General features: G+C 40.9%; 1 long non-coding RNA gene across 1 annotated transcript in view; it reads left to right on the top strand.

Moving 5' to 3' along the window:
- The first annotated feature begins 18,197 nt into the window (after positions 1 to 18,197).
- Positions 18,198 to 23,653, top strand: part of LOC121325604 — a 29,544-nt gene continuing 24,088 nt past the window's right edge. Inside the window, exon 1 of the long non-coding RNA XR_005951354.1 lies at positions 18,198 to 18,380. This is a non-coding gene — a long non-coding RNA (uncharacterized LOC121325604). The remainder of the gene's footprint in view (positions 18,381 to 23,653) is intronic.

The following is a 23,653-nucleotide window of genomic DNA, read 5'->3' as shown; positions in this document are numbered from 1 at the left end:
TGAATTAAACAAACAAATAAACATCCAAACAAACTAACATTAAAGCGAAATGAATGCGGTGTCCGGTGGGCCTCCAATAAACCCACCCACACACAAGCACCACACCAATACAAAACCAACACACCGACAGGCAAAAGAGACAAAGGTGAATGAATAATTATACGGGGAAAACAATTACAAAGACAGTCTTGATGGCAATGGATGATAAATGAAATTTAGGCCTAACAAGTCCAGTGAAGCAATGCACATGTAATCCAAAGTAACAAAAGAACAAAACCAAAACTACAGGAACAAAAGTATCAAAGTAGAAAAAACCAGCAAACAGAAAAGGAATAATCTCACCAACAAATAATGAAGTCCCAAATAGAGTCCTGTACTGATGATGGTGGATGAAGGTTGATGAAAAAATAACGATTGTAGAAAATGGTGAGTCTGTCGAGTAGTACCGGGTTGAGTGGTGAACAGCCGTTTGGAAAATATCAGGAGGATCAGGAACAAAATGGAGACTGAACACACTACCAAAAAACACAAACCCCTAAACAGACCTTGAACAGCTACTAAACTTAAACAAGTAACAGTGTAGACAAAAAAAGAAAGGTTTAGACAAAGTACAAGATTATGACAAAAGAGAAAATGGATGCACCAGTATTTATCTAAATTAGTTAAAGTTACACTGTTAATTAAGTAATATGCTATTTGTTTGTAAATGGATTCCCTCCCTGGCAAGCTTTTCATACCCGGTCTGGCTTCTCCAAGGAGCTCTGAGATGGAGGAGTGGAAACGTGGACCTGCCTGAGCCAATGGGGGGGTGGGAGAGAGGATGAACAGGGGATGCTCGGTATACGAAAGGAATTATGAGGAGATTTGCGTTTTAACCTGAACAGGCGTCCGTTTCCCTTTTTGATACTGAACACTAATAAATTTTAAGGACAGGTGGGTGAAATGACTTACAACCCACTTCCTGGAGCAAAGGGAATTGCCTACAACTATGAAACCTATATTGTAAACACCATGCAAGACCTTGAGTTGTATTGTTGGAGTCCCCTTGCTTTCTTTTACTTGCGGGGGAGGGAGACCGGAGAGTTTTATCTTTTAGAAGTTATCTTAGTACATGCTGTCTTCTGTTGTTGCAAACAAAAAATGGACATGGTGACCACATGACATGATAATCAATTTCTGTTCTGTGAAAGGAGATGGCCATATGGGGAATCTAATTCGCTGGGACCCTCATATAGAAGAGGGGACTGCTTTCAGTGTACCCTGGACAAAGGGATGGGAACCCAGTTAAAACTACCGAGCTGCGGAAATACAGGACTAGGACTAAAGCCCCTTTCACACTGGCACTCCTACCCGGGTCCAGACCCAGGTCCTGGCTAACGTTTGTGAGCTGATGCAATAACAAACAGCCAATCCCATGTGAAAGTTTCACTTCCGCAAGGAACAAATCTGTTTGTTCTGTTTACATATGTTTTATTGATTTGAGACACACCATGAGCCAGATTACAGCAGGGATGTAGTACAGAGAAACATTTGCTATTATTTGCTACTGATTTACAAATGTGGCCGACGGTTCAATTCCAGAGAAGCTGACTGAACATTCTGTAAACAAGCTGTAACAAGATGCTTCCGGGGCATTGATACGCGCGTTGTGTACTTGCGTCTATCGTCCAGGTTAACCCTGCTTTTATCAAAAGCAATGTGAACCCACATAACAGGTAGGTTGTGATCCGGGCAGGACCCTTGTGTCAATTGCATGTAGAGGTAAATAAAAAACAGTGTCTGTTAAACAGAATGGAAGAAAAGGAGGCAAACTCGTTAATAGATTCAGAAAGCATAGCTTGTCCTCATGCCATTCAGAAGACACAACTGTTGCCTCTTATCAGAACTGTCTGATGCAACCATAGCATCAGTTAAGAAACATTTCATTTTATATTGGATATTTCAGCATAAAATAACTAGTAAAACAAACACTCCTACTGTAAATAATTTCATAAAGCTCACACTTTCTTTTACTACATAGTTTTTAGTCATTAGCATGTCAGTCACTAGGGGAAGCAGCTGATTGGTTACTGACAGGAAAAAAGCCAGTGAACAGGTGTGGACAATTTCACTCTCCAGGTGCAGTGAAAGGTGAACGACCAGGAAATGTGAAAAATAAAGTTTACAAAACCTGTGGGTTCTTTCAGAACCTCACACATTATGACCACGTAGAGAATCTCGAGTTCCTGGTGTGGAAAAAATTAGTAGGAAATCCCTTTATTTTGATAACATAATGTTGAGTGCCTCCACTGTCCCAGTTTGGAGTGGGGCTGTTTTGCTAGACCAGTTAGTGGTGGCAGAGTAGAAGTTGAAATAGGGCACGTACGTGTACCCCCTTGAAAACTACACTTTCTTCTGGGGCATCATCTTGAAATCTCATAGGCTTCTCTGACCTAAGCAGTGCAGTAGGAACCCTAGCTGTGTGTTAAATGAATTGTAAATTGCAAGATGCACCGCACAAAAACCGGGTTTGCACATGCGGTTTGCAATTGGCTGCACAGCACAAAGGCGTGGTTTCACTCTGTTTGAAATTGGGGCTGCACAGGGGGATGGGGAATGATGAGCGAGTGCTTGTCCACGTTATTTTATTTTGTTAACCGTGTTGAAATTCGGCTGCACAGAATACGAGCTGAGTTTTTTGTTGTAGTGTATGTTATGATTTGTTCAAGACTCTTAGTGTTTTTATTATTTTTGGCGCTTTCGGGACATGCAGGAAGGCATTTTTTTGAAATTTGTAACAGTCGTTTATGTACGCGGAGATGACAAAAAGAGCGGATACTTTCTTAGCTAGATACTGCCATCAAGGAAAGTGCTTTGGGATTGCTCTTGTGTGGAGTTTTTTTTAGAATCATTATGTGCTGGAGGAAAAGGTACAATACCACGACACTGCACGGTGCCTCCTGTGTGTCTAGAGACTGAAACATAAATGATTCTTCAGTTGGCTTTTTTGATTGGTTTGTGTATGTGAAGAAAAATCCAAACAGGCTTGGGGAACCAAACTGACTCAATCACACCTGTGTAAACAAATTGATTTTTTTTTTTTTGTTCCGGGTAGTAAGTGTTAATTCCTAATTGCTTTTGCCTCAAAAGTAAAGAAAATGGCTATTATTCACCACAAAATTTGCTTTTGTGACCAGGAAAGTGATATTTAAAAATATCACTATTTACAATGGGAAAAAGGGCGACTTTGTGTCTTTTTGTTCACATAAAGTCAGTAAAAAACTTGAACACCAAAACCTCGGAATCTCCAAATTACAATGTATTATCTAAGTACATAACCACTGCTACCCCCCGATTTAGCCTGGAGTATTTTTTTGCGATTTGATTCTTATTTACAGTATAATCGTAATCTCGAAAAACTAAAAATACTCACTTCAAACTACTACCCCAGGAACAAAAAATTGTGTGGTACATAGTGTATTTTCATTCTGAAACCTTGGATGAAGAACATGCCATTCCCATATCTTTAACTACTGCATTTCGAGAATAGCAGCGTAAAGAATATCTTTTCATACGAGAAACGCTGCAGTTGGATGTCTGCCACCAGTGGGTCAAATGGTCTCCTCTGTTTCTCTGAAATTGAAATGTTCTTCTGTAAAAGGAAAATATGAAAGCATATAATTACAGAAAATGTGATTCGAACGTGTTCCTGAATGAAATCAGGGCATGCTGTACCGCTACAGAGCAGTGGGGCCCTGTAACTGCACAACGATTGGCTTGGTCCTTGTTACTGTCTATTAATATATGCATGTGCACCCCTTTCTGTTGTTCTAATAAATACCAACCCTAGAGCTGCAATGCTTGTTCCAGTAAACTAATAACTAGCATAGTGCACTGTACATTATGCAAATCCCTTTAAAACTGCATATAAAACTGGGTTAATTGGGAACAAACATCAGCCAAAGTTCAAGACACAACATATTTTCACATGTGATGTAAAACAGAAAGCTCTCCCCTCTCCCCTTGTGCATGTGATCCAGTCCACTTCAGCAAAGCCCACTTGAGAACATCTTGATAGAGTCAGTACCTTCAAATGACAGTTCAATTGATTATTTATAACCCATTAACTGGTTATATCTTCTCTGGTTCTGGTATTTGCAGGCATTCAGAGTTCTGCCACTCGTTTTGAGTTATCACCATTGTTCCTGTGTCTTTGCCTGGCTAACTACTCTTTAAGGACTGTAGGCAGAATCATCAGGCAAATAAGGGACAGCAGCTAACTAATGTAAGAGTGTTCTCTTCACCCCAGGACCCTGACAGAGACACATATTAGATTTTGCAGCATTGCTGTGGACTGCAGTAGCATTCTTACCTGAAGCGGGGTGCCCCATCAGCACTGTAATCTCACATAACCCAGTCCGGGAGAGCTGCTCGCATGCTTTATTCTTGTTTTAAAATAGTATGTACAGCAACAGGTGAGAAAACAAAACCAGATTAGAATCAGAAATAGTCCAGCTGCCCAGAGTGTACTGAAATTGAACGCATCTGTTCCTTATATGATGGATATATTCAGGAAGTTCCTCTGCAGGAATGATAATCAGAAGAAAGCAGCTAATAAATGTTCATCTTAACATGGATTCAGTTTGATGGGAAATATAAAAAAAGCCATTAAAATGAAATTGGAATTTAAAATATAACCTTAAATTATATGCCTTGCATTATATGCTACTTAATCTTTAATATCTGAAGAGTAATCTTTACGGTGACCGAGAGTACTGTATTATGTTGAATCCTACCTTTCCTGTCAGCTTGTTTCTCCTAATCTGGTAGCCTGGCAGTATGGGCAGCCAATTATACAAAACAAACAGAACAACCCTCAAAGCTGTCCTCTTCTCTTCTCACTACAATTCATTTCATTTACACTTTTGAAATCTTTCATTTAAAATCTATTCATCCTATTGTGTTTAGTTTCTGCTTGAATCATTATTTACTAGATTTGTTAACTATTCCAGCAAAAATACTACTAAAAAAATACTCATCAATACTGCAATGAGGTGGGGAAGAATTTGAATGATGCACGGAAACCCATAGCTGAAGTACTGTGCACCGAATCCTGGGCAACACTGGTAGGCTCCCTCCACCTAACTACTCCTTTGCTGCAAATAGGCCGTGTGTTGTCAAGTGGGATCCTGATACCTGCAGCACAGGGAGTGAATATTCAGTATGGGGGTGTTAGGATGGATGGGGAGGGGGGGGCCTTAATACTTGCTGCTCAGGGAGTGAATCTACAGTGGGGTGGCAGGTTAAATGTGCATCAACTGTTTCAAAGTAAATTCAGGAAAATTAAACAGAAAGACATGTTAAGGGATTTGTGAGAAGGTTGTTATGCTGGTGAGAGGTTACATAATGATTTTATAAGGCCAGGGATGTTAAGATGTAATCTAACACAGAATCAGCAGTACACACCTTGAGAAGCCAAGTTACTCCTTCAGCCTCAGACACTGTGTACTCATCCTTTCTCTTCCCGACTGTGGGAAAGAGGTGGCATTAACAGAGGAGGAAGAGTCTCATGGGAAGTTTGTCTGCTTCAGGCTTCCTTTTTAGAGCATTTCAAAATTCATCAAGTATTAGGAGAAGCCTTGTTTGCCTTTTCTTGGTGAAATCGGTTTCCCCTGTCCTAGAAATTCACCACCCACACCATAAAGGCATGTCTCTCTATCAGAGTCCATCTGGCATTACCTGAGCTTTTAGAATCCCAATTAGTTATTTTTTCTCAGTCAGTGGGATTGCTTCAGGTGAAATGGGGTGTGCTGGGCAGAAGGGGGCTGGATGATGTCATTATCTATTAAATAAACCCCCCTTGAGGGCCCTTCTCCACACAGCCTAGCTTACCAAATAAGCTTTGTTGAGCTGGATCAACGTGTCATTTACAAGCTGTAACATTTCACTCATCAACGAAGATTGTACCCACCGCCGACTGGTCGCCTGTCCTTTTCTACAGACTGCTGCCCCAGTTTCTCCGTTATGCTGTTTCCACCGGCATTGTGCGGGTGGCATGCACCTCTCCCCCAGTCTGTTGTGCAGTTGCGCACCGGGGGCTCCTCCGCCGCTGCTGCTGCGATTGTCGGGCTCCATTCCCCTCCTCACACCCAAGAGCCGGGGCCGCCGTGGGCTTCTCCCTTGTCCTCTTCTAGTTTTATGTTTGCCCTCCAGCGTTTCTGTTCCGCTTGCCCCTCGCTTTACACATGGCTTCCAAACTCGGAACCGTCCCCGCAGTTGGGTGGTCCGGTGGGCCTCCCTCCCCCCCCTAACAACCCCCAAAACCAAAGCCGCGTACTATGGACACCCTGTGCTTTTATAGCTAGTTCTCTCCTGTGCTGCCGGTGCCGCATACTTCCATCTCTAAATACAGCCACTCTTCCTATGCATTTCCCGGGCCGCCGGCCCCACATCCCTTTGCCCCCCTACCTTGGATCTTATGCCGACGCAATTTTCCACTCTCCGTGCGCTTCCCCTAGTTCCCTTGGCAAGTGCTTGCCTTTGTGGTCCATTGCACCCGACCCTTCCCTGTTTTTCCAGTTTGTTTCCCCGCCCCCTCCGCCCCTTTTTTCCAGTGTTCCGCTAGTGTTGGTCCCTTGCGCTTCCCCGCCTACTTCTTGGTTTCCTCTTTGCTTTTTTCACCTGTTTTTTCTTCCTTCTCTCGTGTTTCTCCCCCCGTCTCGCTGCGCTCCTAGTGTCTCGCCCCCCGCCCCCCTCCCCCCTTCCCTTTGTTTCGCCTGCCCCCCTCCCGCTGCCCCCCCCCCCCCTAAATGGTCCATGGTATATACAAAACAAAATGTAGTCTAAAAACATCTATTCCAAACCGGAGAGGATGTTCCCTTATGTTTGCTGTTCAATGATTAAAAGGGGGTTACATAAAGCATAAAAGAAACTTTAAAAGATACAATTGGCTTTAATGTAGAGATGGGCTTGTGAGCTGAAATTTGGTTTCAGTCAATAAAGGGCTTTCAGAGTTCAATCAAACTTGATGTCTGAACAGGAAAGGACTGTTATTTCATTCATGATAATAAACACAGAGCAGAGGATCGGGGATCTATATTACTAATGGGGGTGATTTATAACCTGTTTACACTCTTTGCTGGTAGGATGGCTATGATAATGCTATTATTAAGACAGCTTCTTGTCCTGGTGTAAACCCAGCCGTCCTAAATGTAATCTGAAGGAGAGCAGGCTCTAAGCCGCTTCTGAGGTGCTGCTTGCTTTTTATAAAAGCCAGGCTGATATAACAATACAAAGGCCACCATCAGCAGACCTAAAGGTATGAACCCTCTGCTCAGTTACCTTTCTAATGGGACTAGCATGCTGTCAAACACCATACGCTGTGTAAACCTGGATGCAGTGTGATGAAACCCATTGGAACATGTGATTTAGATAAAACACAGTAAGCTGGAAGAGCTCGGATACTATACATGACAATAACAATGGTTAAAAAGTGTTTCTTTCAGTAGTAAGGCCATCCCCCTGCCCCTACAAGGCCACATTTTGCTGGCTTTAATAGAGAGATTTCACTAAATAGGAACCTATTTCAGAGATATTGTATCTCATTTTTGTTATTTTTAAGTGTGTGCGCAAGTTGGAATTGAAGGGTTAATGTAGGCATATTCCTACATTTCTATTGGAGACTCTCTTGCGAGATTTAAAATAAGATTACAGTCAGGATGGAGGCTTGTTAGCGGGACTTACAGCTTTATTACAGTCAAGATGCAGAGGATTTAAAACAGAATTGTAGCGAAATTTACAAAAATCCTAGTACACAAAAACCCCAGAAGAATGTACCCGTGACCATAGGGATTTCGTGGTGGAAGACACAAAGGAAAGAAGGTACATCTTAAGTGTGCAAGTACTGTTGAGTTACTATACATATTTTGAAAAAAACACTCAAGCATTTTGGAAAGTAACCGAAAACACTAATTTCATACAGCATATCAAAAATGAAAGCCCAGAAAAAAAAAAAAAAAAAAAAAATTACATTTTTTGACATAAAATCGGATGAAAAGCTAAAAATAAGCCTAGAAAAATACACTTAATAAAACCCAAAAAACAGAAGCCCTATTCATATAGCCCTATACATCGTCAGAATATTTTGAAAACTGGAAGGTACATGGGGGATAATGGGCAAAGAAAAGGCGTCTATGAGAGAGACCCTCTGCAACACACTGTATGGCCACCAGTGGGTTATTCATTAATGTCAGCATTTAAGTAGATCTGAAAACAATGCAAAACCACAGTCTTGCACAAATTATGAATCACCCTGTATAGCATATTTATTTCATATTATGAATGAATGCATATACAGTAACATGAAAAAGTATTTGCCCCCTGTCTGTTTTTCTGCATTTTTTTTGACACTGAATGTTATCAGATATTCAACCAAAATCTAATATTAGATAAAAGGGACCCTGAGTGAACAAATAACACAACATTTTTTATACTTATTTCATTTATTTATTAAAGAAAGTTATGCAACACCCAATGCCCCCGTGTGAAAAAGTAATCGCCCCCTTAGACTCAATAACTGGTTACGCCACCTTTAGCAGCAATAACTGCAGCTAAACGCTTCCTGTAGTTATTGATTAGTCTCTCACAGTGCCGTGGAGGAATTTTGGCCTACTCCTTCATGCAGAACTGCTTCAACTCAGTGACATTTGTGGGTTTTTGAGCATAAACTGCTTGTTTCAGGTCCTGCCACAACATCTCAATGGGGCTTAGGTCTTGACTTTGACTAGGCCTTTCCAAAACTTTAAATTTCTTGTTCTTCAACCATTCTGATGTAGACTTGCTTGTGTGTTTTGGATCACTGTCTTGCTGCATGACCCAGCTGCGCTTCAGCTTCAGCTCATGGACGGCTGGCCTGACATTCTCTTGTAGAATTCTCTGATACAGAGCAGAATTCATGGTTCCTTCAATGATGGCGTCCAGGTCCTGATGCAGCAAAGCATCCCCAAATCATGACACTACCACCACCATGCTTGACCACTGGAATGAGGTTCCTACTGTGGAATGCAGTGTTTGTTTTTGCCTGACATAACGGGGCCCTTGTTGGCCAAAAAGTTCCACTTTTGACTCATCTGTCCATAGAACATTGTTCCAGAACTTTGACTCCATCTGGTCCATTAAGCCTTTATTTCCAGAACTCTGCGATCATCCACGTTTGCGTGTTGGCACACGTGAGAGCATGCATCCTGTTAGTGAGCACTGGGGTTTCCTCCTTTACCTCCTGCCTTACGGTCTGCTTACTAGGGTGGAGTTCTGTCTTTCCTGGAGGTAGTGGGAGTCATAGAACACTTGGCCTTAGCCAAACGAAGAGAGGGCCTGCAGATCCTTGGATGTTTTTCTAGGGTTCTTTGTGACTACCTCGACAATTTAACGCCTTGCTCTTGGAGATATTTTGGCAGGATGGCCACTCCGGGGAAGATTCACTACTGTCCCAAACTTTCTCCATATGAACAATATGGCTCTGACTGGTGTGGTGGAGCCCCAGAGCCTTAGAAATGGCTTTGTAACCCTTTCCAGACTGATAGGCATCAACAACTTTTTTCCGGAGGTCTTCAGGAATTTCTTTTGATCGTGGCATGATGTGCCTCTAGAACCTGTGTGCTGACAACTCCGCTCTGATGGTAAGGGCCAAAGTTAGTTAGATTTATATTGGACAGGGCTGGCCCAAATCAGGCCTGATTGTTAATCGAAGTATTCAAACAGCTGACCTTAATTATCCCTTTAAATGGGTTGAGTTAACTAGGGGGGGCAATAACTTTTTCACACCTGAAGATTGCATGTTTGATTACCTTCCACACCAAACAAATGAAAGAAGCACCAAACTTTGGTGTCATTTTTGACTAAATTCAATGCGAAAAATGTACAAAAATGCAGAAAATCAGACGGGGCAAATACTTTTTCATGGCACTGTATATAAAAAAGAAAAGAAAATGGAGAGCAGTGATAATGAAAGTAGTGCTTGTTACTCAGGACACACAGAAGAGACCTGTGTCTGCCATGTCCCCCCTGGTCCAGTGAAATGACCCGAGGCAAAGGCTGAGCTACCCTCCTGCCATTCTACTGGCTGAAGAAAGCAGGGAGAGAATGTGGTGACCACTAAGATCTTACAGACCGCAGACTGCTGATTGGCAATAGAACTATGAAACACACATGGCTAACCAAAAGTGTTGCAGGATAATTCCTTCCCTGGGGCAGCTCATTTAATGCTTCAGCTAATGGTAATCATTGAGAGGGGTTAGGGGGGTGGTGGCTAGATCACTGTCTCTGATCTTTAAAAAAAAAAAAAAAAAAGAGAGAGAGAAAGATCTGGCAACTTAGGTAGTTCATTTAATTTAAGACTTGACCCGTCTTTATTTCCTTGTCTGACTTGCACATCAATGAATTAGAAAAGGGCCAAAATACTGCAAGACGTTTATAGTTAATGTCAACATGGCCTAACAACAGTGAATTAACCAAATGAGTGCATTATCGAGTGGGGACATAACCAGGGAAATCTGTATTCAGTAAAAACAATGGTTGTGTTATTATGTATGATAAAGTGAAATACATGTACTGGGGGGTGGGACTGCAAGTCATTCCAGGGAACCACTAATCAACTGTGAACAAATTTAGGAAATTTTGTATGTCGGAATCTGAGATTATCAGGTGATGACTGTCCATGTGTGTGTCTCACTAGTTTCTTATTATTATTATAAAATGTCTATTTAGGAAGACCATATGAGTTTCAGGTCGCTCATTTACAATGATGTCCTAGTACAACAGTGGGTTTCAAAATAAAAATAATAAAAACACATAATGACAAGACAGTACACAAGGTGCACCTTAAATTTACACAGCACATACACATGGCCTATTTAGGTACTGGAGCAACAGGTTGTTTTTGTTTTTTAATTTCTACAGGAGATGTCAGATCTAAGTCCTGCGGCTAATAAGTTCCAGTCTGTAGCAACAGAAGAAACAAAAGATTTTCTTCCTGCAGCACTTTTTACAGATGGTATATTGATGTATTTTGTGCCTCAGACATTACGTAGGCTGTATTTCCAAGTAAACTCATGAAGCAAGCTGTTTAAATAAACTGGTAATCTGTTATGTGCCCCCTTTAAAAAGGAACACATTCCAATGATCATTCCTTCTGTTAGCAGTTGATAGCAAAATTAATCTAGAATACAAGCTGCAGTGAAGCCCTAGCGGAGTACACTGGACTACAAGCCTACAGATCCTATTATACATTGTGTCAATCTTTTTCAATGATTCCTTACTTGCAATCCTGTAGATCGTAGTCTACAGCAGGGAACAGAAGTTGCTCGGCTAATTTAAACCTTGCTGTAAAACTTAAACAGTGGCGCTGACCATACAATACTCCAAGCTTCCTTCCAATTTTACTACATACATCTTTAATATGTTTTTCAAATTTAAAATTTGTGTCAATATAAACCCCCAAAAATATATTCACTATATAATATATTATATATATATATATAAATATTATATATATATATATTATATATCTATATATATATATATAATCTCAAAATATTTATAAACTAATATTTTTTATTAAGCACTCTTATTAAAAATATTTAAAACTCTCTCCAATGGTGTAGTATTACAAGAAGTAACAACAGAACAATTTGAACTAGTATTTCGAATCATTTTCTCTGAACCAAATAACATGATATTTGTATTTTTTTCATTTAATATCAGACTATTTTCATCAAACCATTTTTGAAGTTCAAGAAAATCGCTCTGTAGTTAGTTAAGCCATCGATATTATCTGAACTATATGTACGGAACTTTTCTTGCAAATATTAGGTATTTCATTTATAAAAATAGAAAATAAGAGGTCCAAGAATTGACCCTTGCGGGACACTTGGGAAATAGGCATGAAGCCGGATTTCGTTTTTTTCAAAGACAACAGCTTGAGAACGTTCAGATAAATATGATTTAAACCATGACAGTGTAGTACCTGTAACTCCAAGATTACTTAACTTGTTGAGAAGTATTGTATGGTCAACTAAAAGCTTTAAATCAAAAGCTTTAGAGAAATTTATAGAGCTGTTTATCCTGTTGTGATAAGTTGCTTAAAATATTCTTTAGGTTACTGTGAGCAGCATTATATGGAAATATATCATGGTACCTGACTGTCTGTTTTTCCGCCAGTCCTTCAGAAATCCTTACATGCCTACACCATGGATGTAAGTCATATGATGTTTTCTTGCAGCTAACAGCTCTGATTGTGTACAGATTGATTACAGGTGCCTATCTGGTTTGCAAAGTGACCCAGGGTGAGCTGCTTTCAAGGGGAGGAAGCTGCTGGGCCCACAGCCAAAGGGCAGTTCCACTAAGAAAGGGTTTCTTGTGATCTCTTTTGAAATGATTGATATTATCAGTGTGGATCCTTTCCTCACAGGGTCCCATTGGTCCCTCTTAGACCAATACTGTGTACAGTATATTCAGTGTCAATTTTCTTTCTCCTCTGAAATAGCTGTGTCTATTTGAATGTATGTATGGGACACCTCAAAAACTCAAAAAACAGTACAGTTATTCTACAAATGTCATAAAGGCTTCCATTGACAGCACTGTGACGGCAGCCTCCCTGATTTGGTTGATGTCAAACTGACTTTAATTAAAATCCATGACCTTAAAAAAGAAAGACCAAGGCACTTGACACATGATAACTCTAACTAGAGGACACGTCTAGTGTAAGTGGTGTGAAGAAAACAGTCTTCTTACTGGACTAAGATCATGGACTCCATGTCAGATTTTACCAATGCAGAAGATTTCCTTGTAAGAAGATCTCTTGCACCCAACACGCCTGGTAGTTATCGTCTTTTTTACAAGGTTGCTCATATTGTAATTAACTATGAATACTGACATGGTTAAGTTCTGCCTGTGAAAAAGAGCATACAGCAGATTTTCTATTAAATGTACAATTCATCATGAATATGGAGCACTGTGTTTTTAGGAAGAATGGAATTTATGGATGGCTCCATGATAAAGGTCTCCCAGTGGAAGAATCTGTTTCCAGTATGTAAAGTGGAAGGATCTGTTTATATCCCTGAAGCCCCAGCTCATACTGACCAGCTCTTCAGATAGATAATAGCACCAAGTCTAAAGCTTAGAGCTTAGATTATAGAGATTTCATCTCTGGAGGCTTTCATTTTAACAGCAGGTAGGATATTTTTAAAATGCAAAGTTATGAAGTGTTTCATTAACTCAAAACATTGCAGATAGCTGAAGCATTTTTAATTTGATTGAGTGTTTGAATTGGTGGTTGTAGGAATTGAAATAATAGTTGATGATCTGATCTGTTTTAGCTAAGGCCAAGGATGCAAAGCAGAGGTGTTTAAAGCTGGTTGGATAAGTGATCTGCCCCAGAGAAGCCTGTTCTACCCAATGGGTGGATCATCTGCCTTCATTCCTGTGAAGGTTTGATGTTTTTCTACAGGGCTAGAAGGGTGTCTGCCTAACATTAGAATCACAGCAGTGTGCTCCAGTAACTGTTTAGCAAGGGGGATTGGGGGAGCGGTTTATAAGGAAAGCCTTCAATGTAGGTCTGAGTGCCACTGCTCCATTGTTGCGTTTTGATTATTTTTTGATTATTTTTATATGACCTGGGACAATGCTCCTTACTGCCAGAACTTTTCATTTCTCTTGCACTTCAATGGTATACCTTTACCACTTGTTACTCTAAAAATCTGATTCTATCAGTTATTACTTCCTGTGATCTGACAAGTACAGTAAACTGGACAGTAAATTGGATCAAACCGAATGATAAATCAATAAAAGCAATACAACTGAATATTCAAGCATTGGAACCTGTAACTGCTTACAAATCTCATGAAAAGGTAAAGGTAGAAAAAGGAATTGGAAGCTATTTGTTTTTTGACCAGTGGAAAGAGCTTTTAAATTATATGTGTAAGGATATGCATGGCTGTGTGTATGTAAAACCTACATTACTAAAAATACTAAAAACTTAATTTCAACAACAAGCCTTTATAACTAGAAGTTGTTTTCAACATTGAAAAAGACGTAGTCGAAACGATTGTCATTGAAATCAATGTATTTTAATATTTCTAATTTCAGCACTATTGCAGGTGTAATATCTATGGTGAAACTTCCATGTCGATGTGGTGGATGCTTGTCATGCTGTTCCTCTTTGTCAGGATTCCAATTGCTTTCTTTTACATGCACAGCCTTGGTGGAAGGGTCCATGTCTCACATCTGACTTTGAGTTTGTTTCAATGTAAGACCCATTGTTAGGAAACTAACCTTTCTGTGAGTCAAGAGCTGGCGTACAGTTAAAAGCACACAAAATATTCATAGACTAACCAATAACAAAGCCATTAATACAAAAGTAAACCAGCACACAAGCAGTATGAACAAGTCAGCCAGCACAAAAGCAGTATGAGCAAGTAAACCAGCACACAAGCAGTATGAAACAAGCCTTTCTTCCCAAGTGCGGGTGCTTTCAAGGAGTGGTTTGCAGGTCGGGCATTAGATATTGGTGAACAGTAATTAGATGTGCTGTGTTTTCTTAAAGTTTGTCAGTTCTTTATGCCAAAAAGAAGCTTATTCAAAACACTCTTCTATTGTTTTAACACTAAACTTAATGAGCCATGTTCATAGCAGCCAGCTCAGCTCGTTTCCTTTGGCTGGGCTTCTCTGTGAGTGTAGATAAATAGAGGAGCCAGGGTTCAGCATTGTGTTGGGCATGTTTTGTTTTTGTATGCAGATCAGTCAACCACTGAATCGAGGTGCCTCTGTCCTGATAGTGCCTATCTAATCTGAATCAGTCTTAAGTATCTTGGCAAACTGTCTTGTTTATGATACGTTTGTTTTATTCTCTTTTCTTTTCCCTCTTTTTCATGTAATGAGCCCCAACACATACATCTCTTGTTTGTGTTCCAGCAGGGCCGACTGAGCTGCTTATTAAAACGCAGACCTCCAAAATGCCTTTCGCTCTTGTAAAGGTGGCTTAAATGAGTCTTTGTTTTTTACAGATTGTATTTATTTCACTTCCAGCAATCCTTGCCCAGTCAGTATTATATCACATTAAAACATTTTATTCATTTGAGATCATCTTCAGACTTTAAAATGATGGCTGCCATTGACATTTTTATTTTCCTCTTATGTTTTTTTTTTTTTTTAATTTTCTAAATCCTAAAATTCTAGGTGATGCAAAACTTTTAGCCATAGCTGTACCATATCTGCGCAATGGGCTTACAAACCCTAGTGGGGTGGCTAAAGCTTCCCAAGCCTTCTGGCAGAAGCTCCCATGCTTATGAGACAACAGAACAAAGCGAGAATTAGCGATAACATTCTTCACTGCACTTGGACTTATAAGCTGCACATGTACAGTTGAAATATCTGTAACTCTGAAAATATACTACAGCACAGTAATGCAATAGTCGTGTTGGCTTGAATATCTTATAAAACTGTACAGTACATGGAAACAAGCTACATTTAACTTAACATTGAACATGTAACTGTTGCAAAATCACAGATATAAATGACCAGGAAAACATCAGTTAATGTACTACTTGTTTTAATTTTTAATTTTTTTTTTTTTTCATGCAGCTTGCTCAGTCATTCAGCCTCCTTTGGCTTAAAAATAAAAAGTTCCTAGTAAAATTGCTTGTACTTGCTTTGAAATCTGCTTCACCTTTGTCTGGGTACATTTGTATGTACAGTAATTTTGCCTCCTATGACCAGCACCCTGCTTATAGGAGTGCCTATCTGGTTGCATTGCACAAATGTTTGAGTGATTGCAATGTGAAAGTGGGGTGTTCTGTTGACTGGTTAGTTTGTAAGCTTAGTGTTCGTAACTCTTTGAGATTTGCTGTACTAGGATTTGAAGTGGGTCTGCTGGAGCAAATGGAAATGCAGCAGTGATCTCTACCTGGTCCCTCACATCCCTGGAGCAGGTGGAAACGAGGCACTGATCCTGACCTGGTCCCTCACAGCTCTGGAGTAGATGGAAACAGCAGTGATCTCTATTTGGTCCCCTCACAGCTCTGGAGCAGATGGAAATGTGCAGTGAGCTCTACCTGGTCCTTCACAGCCCTGGAGCAGATGGAAACTTGCAGTGATCTCTACCTGGCCCCTCACTGTTCTGGAACGGATGGAAACACATCAGTGATATCTACCTGGTCCCTCACAGCTCTGGAGCAGAAGGAAACGCGGCAGTGATCCCAACTTGGTCCCTCACAACTCTGGAGTAGATGGAAACGAGGCAGTGATATCTGCCTGGTCCCCTGGGGGAAGGAATCTGAACCTCAGCAGTGGAATTCAAAGACAGAAACAAGGCAATCCTTAGGCACAAGGATTGCACAGCACTTCACGTGCAAGTAAAAAGTAATAATATGTGAGCACGGGGAATTGCACTTTATTAATTCACGTGCAGTTGTACCGAGACTCCAATTGAATGATTGATTAACAATCAAGTCTTGGTACAGCTGCATAAAAACAGCATGGGGGGGTGCCCAGAGGAAGCAGCAACCTCCCCAGCAGCCAGAGCAGGTGCTCTGGTTTGAGATGACTGTGTCCAGGGAAATTCGGGATGAGGACCTGGACGCATTTTTGGAGGCTTGGGAGAGCCAGGGGGGATGGTGCCACCTGTGCAAGCGCTACGGGCATGGAGTGGCTGACTGCCCTCTCCTGGATACAGAAGGGGGGCAGTTTCCATGCCAGCAGCCGGAGCCAGAGCGCCTGGAGGCCCAGGAGAGGAAGGTCAGGAGGAGGCAGAGAAGGGGAAAGAGGAAGAGGAAGGCAGAGTGTCCACTGCCCAAGTCTCTACCAGCAGGGGAAGAATGCCTGCTGGTGTTGCCTCCAGAGGGAGAGGAGCACTCTCCAGCACCAGAGAGGAGCCATTGCTGCCGTTTAAAGCACCAGAGGGAGAGGTACCACCACTGTCTCCAGAGCCACACCCATCCCCTGCAAGTGAGGGAGAGCCGCAACAGTCCCCTGCAATTGAGGGAGAGCCACACCAGTCCCCTGTAACAAGGGTAGACTACACGCCGCTCTCACCTCCGTCACCAGGAGACTACACGCCACCTCCACCGCCAGGAGACTACATGCCTCCGCCACCTTCACTGGCAGGAGCAGAGCAGCAGGAGCTGCTTCTGGCAGGAGCAGAGCAACAGGAGCTGCCTCTGCCTCCTCCACCTCCACCGGCAGGAGCAGAGCAGCAGGAGCTGCCTCTGCCTCCACCGACAGGAGCAGAGCAGCACGAGCTGCCTCTGCCTCCACCACCTCCACCAGCAGGAGCTGAGCAGCAGGACCTGCCTCTGCCTCCGCCCCAGGACCTGCCTCGTCCTCCTCCAACATCGCTGATCAGGTGCAGTGTCTCCAGAGTACCAGCGATGGTAACGCACAGAGGACTAATACAGCAATCTGTACAAGAATGCAAAATAAAACACAATACAACAAACTATAAATCAAAGGTGCCGTGAAAACAGCAGGCCTTGCAGCAGTCCTGAGCTATCTCCCGCAGATCAACTCCAAAACGACACACAATAAACCCATTCCCACATACAAATTACACCAACACTAATTACATACCGTGCAGGGCAATCGCCTTGCCACAATCCCTTATAAAAGTTTCAGTAATAAAAACATAGTGTAATAAAGCATAGGTAAGCATTGTATAGAATTTCGAGGTATGCTAAAGTGTATTGATAAACATTAAAAACCAGGTTAAACTATGGTAAATGCATAGTATAACCACATGGTAAAACTGCAAATATACCATGCAAAAATAAACTTTTATAAGGCATGGTTTTTGCTAAAGAGTAAATCAGAAACATGCATTTAAAGATACATTGTAAGTATGTGGGTGGCTCTGGTGTTTTCCTCCAGTCCTGGGGCCCCCCGGCACTGTATTTCTACCCTGTCCAAATGACAGACAGGATCCAGGAGGTTGAAAATGGCTGTGTTTTGGTCGACCTGAGAGATGAACTTCAGCTTAAACATTTTAGTAACAGACAGTCCTTTCCCGTTTTGCCTTCCAGATCCTTACAGGCAAACAGTTCTTACATTTCTGAAAGTGGTGCACAGCCGCCTGCCAAGGTCGTTCCCAGTGTTTACAGTACAGTCATTCCTGCTTGGGTTGTGTTTAGATTGGTGATTAAAAGCATGCCTCAGCACAGAACAGGCTCTGGAGTCCTGGGGTCCAGGATGTTATTGTGTAACATATATGTCTGCTTTCCTTCGCTTTCTGTAGGGTCAGTACCGGCCCTCTGACCTGCTGTGTCCGGAGACGTATGTCTGGGTCCCCATCGAGCGCTGCCTGCCCAAACTCGACCTGACCAGATACAGCCGCTTCAATGAGGCTCCCGAAGCAGGTAGGCTTAATTGGCGAAGAGGGTGGTTTTAATGATCCGACTACATTCAACTGTATTGTTATTGTTGATAAGCATGTCTTAAAATCACCCCGGGGGAAGGGGACGACACGACACCAGAAGGATTTACAGAGTGCCGATAATAAGATGTGTCTCTGTTTAGATCATTCAAATACAGATCCTTAACTCTCTTACAATTTGCATTTAGCTCTGTTTCTCATAGTTTCCAAATGGTGTGTTTTAATTGTTTAACACACACATAAGTAGAGGTGGATCTCTTGTGTTTAACTTTTGACAGAATAAGTAATCTATTGAAAAAACAAGAGCAGTAAAGGGCCAGTGAAAAACACACTAAAACTGGCCTATTAATGGCCCAAGTCAGGTTTGTGAGCTGCTGAAGAAATGCTCAAGCTTGTCTTAACTAAACCAGTTGTTGTATTTGTTTAGACAAAGATAACCAGACCTCAACTCAGATACTGATTTAATCAACATATACCCAGCCGAGATAAACCACAGCTGGGCTTTTTTAGAGCATTTTACAGCACTGGGGAGTCACCCTGGATTGCACGAGTCACTTATTTTAAGGGTTAGCATGGGTGGTTTAGATGGGCCCCTAAGTGAGAGGAATGTTGCAGTTGACTTGAAGGTTTGCTACAGAATATCTACTTCAGTGCAAAATGTCAAAGCTATGATTCCCTTTCTTGGTTTGGCAGAGCAGGCAATGGAGTACACAAAGAAAAAAAAAAAAACATGCCTGTCGTGGCTAACTTGAGTTCACACAGCAGTGTATTATTAGAACAAAGAAACAAGTCAGTAATGAGGTATGTGAACAACTGAAGCTGTTTAAAAAGGGTTTCACTTTTTATGCTGTTTCTGGGAACTGGGTGGCACAGCTGGCAGAAGGCCCGATTCACATTTGGAAGACTTGAGTTCAAACGAAAGGTTAACTTGATGCCGGTATATCAGAGCTGGGGGGACTGCTGAACTACACACACATTGGCCTGTGATAGTCAGGTTGGTCTAATAATACCCTGTCAATTCTGTCAGGTCTACTCTTTGTATTATTAATTGCGGGTCTAGCAGGGTTGAAAGGTCACATTGTCACATGATTTTAAAGGAATGAGGAAAGCTGTTTTGTGCTGGCATTTGTGATTCTCCAGACAAGCTCAAAGCCCAGGTAACTTTGTTGCTTACTTTTATTTAGACATATTGAGTCTCAAAACTTCGCAGCATCATTAGTATTACAGACAGCTTATTTGCCAACTGATATTTTCCTTTCAGTAATTGTTCACCACTTTTGGAACAAGATATAGACAGCTTATTTGCTTGCCTCTTTTCAGAAACTGTTTAACAACCCTTTTCTTTATTTATTTATTTAATTTTTTATTATTATTTTTTTATATATACTTGATTCACATGACATGCCAATACAAACCGGGTTGAGTTTGAGACCTAGTACCAAGCCACCTAATCCAGGTTTAAGTTCCATTTTAAAGGGAGTAAAACTACTGGTATTTATCCTATTCAGGGTCAACACCTCCTATAAAGTGTTACAGCAAAAAACTACAATACTTATAAATACTAACCTTTAGTGTTATACAAAGGAACAATTGCAATGAAATGGTCCGTAAACCCAGACTCCCAGTTTTACAATGCTGTTTGCCTCCTGGTTCTCCTGGTATGCATTGCCATTGTCAAGCTGGAACGCTCCCCTTACCTGCAAACCGAGGGCTTTACCTACATGACAAACTGTCTTACGGGATTAGGGAGGGTGTATTAACAGCAGGCAGGCTTCTCCTGTTCAGTTTTTCAAGTTCTAGCACAGTCAAGTATAACAATGAAGTATAAGACATTAACAATGTGTCAAATACTATATATTTTTAGTATTTTATTTTCATTTACAGCTTTACATGTGATGTGGTCAGTATTTGGTCCTTAATTTGTTATCTTCATTAATCTTTAATGCCCCACCCCATGTCTTAGCAAAAAATGAAGCGTTTCCCAAGAGATTTGTAAGTGTATTTGCCATAGTCAGTGTCAGAGTGACTTAATAAAAACCTGTTTTAGTACTCAGACTATTGTTTTACAGTTGTATTTGCCTGCCATAGAAACATAGGCTCTATCAAATAAGGGGTCTTTAATCACCATCTAGTGATCTGCTGCTGTCGATCAAGTTTCCTCCTTTTTCCCAGTGCACTAGATAGTGCTGGCACTGACTAATATGAAGACATTTTGGTTGATCTTGCCCATTTTAAAAACAAATGGTACCAAACCGGGGACAGGGGTATAGTGGAAGTGTCCATACATACACATATTGTATAACACTCTGGAGGCTTACTTACAGCTGTGGCCAAAAGTTTTAGGGCTTTTAGGGTTGAGACATTAATTTAAAATAAATAAATAAATAAAATCTATATGAATATAATTTAGATATTTTATTTAACGTCATGTAATCAAAAAAACTACAAAAAGATATTAATTATTAAGATAAAAGTCAGTGGAAGCCATAATAGTAGTAGAGTATTTCATGTTAGATTTTGAAATGTCACATTTTTCAATTTGTGTCCATTTTCGTTAAGTACAGTATATGAAAAACTACAAAACGATATGTAATTCAGTATGTTAACGAAAAATTGTTCAGCAGGGTTTCATTCGACTTTATGAAGCAAAATTAGTTGGTTCTATTGGGTGATGAAAAACTTTTGGCCATAGCCGTATAGAGAACATTACTAGGGTCACCCGGCATGGTATTTAATGGGGTGCCATTTAAACAAAGACTCCTTTATACATGATGGATTTTAAAATCCAAAATATACTTTTTTTTTCTTTTGAAATGTTATAGTCCCCCCCCCCCCCCCCCCCAAAAAAAAAAATTTCAGTGTATACTAAGAAAATGCTCCCTGTGATTTCTCTACTGAGAGTTACCTATCATTGAATGACTACTATGTAACAATCACTCTGCACAACTGAGAAGCAGTTGTACTGTCCTCCCTAAGGAGATACTACTGGCCCAATATCTATAACTAACTAAGTCAGCAAGAGTGACAGACAGCAAAAGCAGGGACGTCAGAGGTGTCAATTTCATGAACAAACGGTTTATTGTAGTAAACTATAATGTAATAAATGAAATATAACGCCAACAACTAATTGCAGATAACAGTTAGTGGAAGGTACAGGTGAGTAAGAAAGTAGTTAATTAAACAAACATCCAAACAAACTAACATTAAAGAGAAATGAATGTGGTGTCCGGTGGGCCTCCAATAAACCCACACACACAAACACCACACTAATACAAAACCAACACACCGACAGGCAAAAGAGACAAAGGTGAATGAATAATTATACAGGGAAAACAATTACAAAGACAGTCTTGATGGCAATGGATGATAAATGAAATTTAGTCCTAACAAGTCCAGTGAAGTAATGCAGATGAAATCCAAAGTAACAAAAGAACAAAACCAAAACTACAGGAACAAAAGTATCAAAGTAGAAAAAACCAGCAAACAGAAAAGGAATAATCTCACCAACAAATAATGAAGTCCCAAATAGAGTCCTGTACTGATGATGGTGGATAAAGGTTGATGAAAAAATAACGATTGTTGAAAATGGTGAGTCTGTTGAGTAGTACCGGGTTGAGTGGTGAACAGCCGTTTGGAAAATATCCAGAGGATCAGGAACAAAATGGAGACTGAATACACTACCAAAAAACAAACCCTAAACTGACCTTGAACAGGAACTAAACTTAAACAAGTAACAGTGTAGACAAAAAAGAAAGGTTTTGACAAAGTACAAGATTATGAAAAGAGAAAATGGATGCACCAGGATTTATCTAAAATAGTTAGTTACACTGTTAATTAAGTAATATGCTATTTGTTTGTAAATGGATTCCTCAAGAGAAAAATTGAGTCCCTCCCTGGCCTAGCCAGCCAGCTTTAATACCGGTACTGGCTTCCAAGGAGCTCTGAGATTGGAGGAGTGGATACCTGAATGAGCCAATGGGGGGGAGAGGATGAACAGAGGGTGATAGAAAGGAATTATGAGAATTTGCGTTTTAACCTGAACAGGCTACTGACCCTAATTAAAGGGACAGGTGGGTGAAACTTACACCCACTTCATGGAGCAAGTGAATTGCTACAACTATGAAACCTATATTGGAACACCATGCCAAGACCTGAGTTGTATTGTTGGAGTCCCCTTGCTTTCTTTACTGGAGGGAGGGAGAGAGAGTTTATTCTTTTAGAAGTCTACTTAGTACCTGCTGTGCTTCTTTGTTGCAAAAAATGGACAGATGACACATGAATGAATTCAGTATTTCTCTGAAAGAGAGCACTGGGGAATCTAATTCCTGCGGACCCTCATAGAAGAGGGGGCTGCTTTCTAGTGTACCCTGACAAAGGATGGGAACCCAGTTAAACTACCAGCTGAGGATAAACTATAGGACTCTAAAGCCCCTTTCACACTGGCACTCCTACCCGGGTCCAGACCCAGGTCCTGGCTAACGTTTGTGAGCTGATGCAATAACAAACAGCCAATCCCATGTGAAAGTTTCACTTCCGCAAGGAACGTCTCTGTTTATTCTGTTTAGCCATGTTTTTGTTGATTGAGACACAGCATGAGTCAGATTACAGCACGGATGTAGAAACATTTGCTCTGATTACCAAATGTGGCCGACGGTTCAATCCAGAGAAGCTTGACTGGAAACATCTGTAACAAGCTGCTACCAGGGCATTGATACGCGCGTTGTGTACTTGCGTCTATCGTCCAGGTTAACCCTGCTTTTATCAAAAGCAATGTGAACCCACATAACAGGTAGGTTGTGATCCGGGCAGGACCCTTGTGTCAATTGCATGTAGAGGTAAATAAAAAACAGTGTCTGTTAAACAGAATGGAAGAAAAGGAGGCAAACTCGTTAATAGATTCAGAAAGCATAGCTTGTCCTCATGCCATTCAGAAGACACAACTGTTGCCTCTTATCAGAACTGTCTGATGCAACCATAGCATCAGTTAAGAAACATTTCATTTTATATTGGATATTTCAGCATAAAATAACTAGTAAAACAAACACTCCTACTGTAAATAATTTCATAAAGCTCACACTTTCTTTTACTACATAGTTTTTAGTCATTAGCATGTCAGTCACTAGGGGAAGCAGCTGGTTGGTTACTGACAGGAAATAAGGACTGCAGAGGTGGACAATGTCACTCTCCAGGTGAAATGACCAGGAAAGTGAAAATAAATGTTTACTAAAACCTGTGTTTCTTTCAGAACTACACATT

The sequence above is a fragment of the Polyodon spathula genome, chromosome 13 (genome assembly GCF_017654505.1).
Source record: "Polyodon spathula isolate WHYD16114869_AA chromosome 13, ASM1765450v1, whole genome shotgun sequence".
NCBI classification, from domain to species: Eukaryota; Metazoa; Chordata; class Actinopteri; order Acipenseriformes; family Polyodontidae; genus Polyodon; species Polyodon spathula.
Note: the sequence above shows the minus strand (reverse complement) of the source record. Positions and strands in the feature narration are given on the sequence as shown.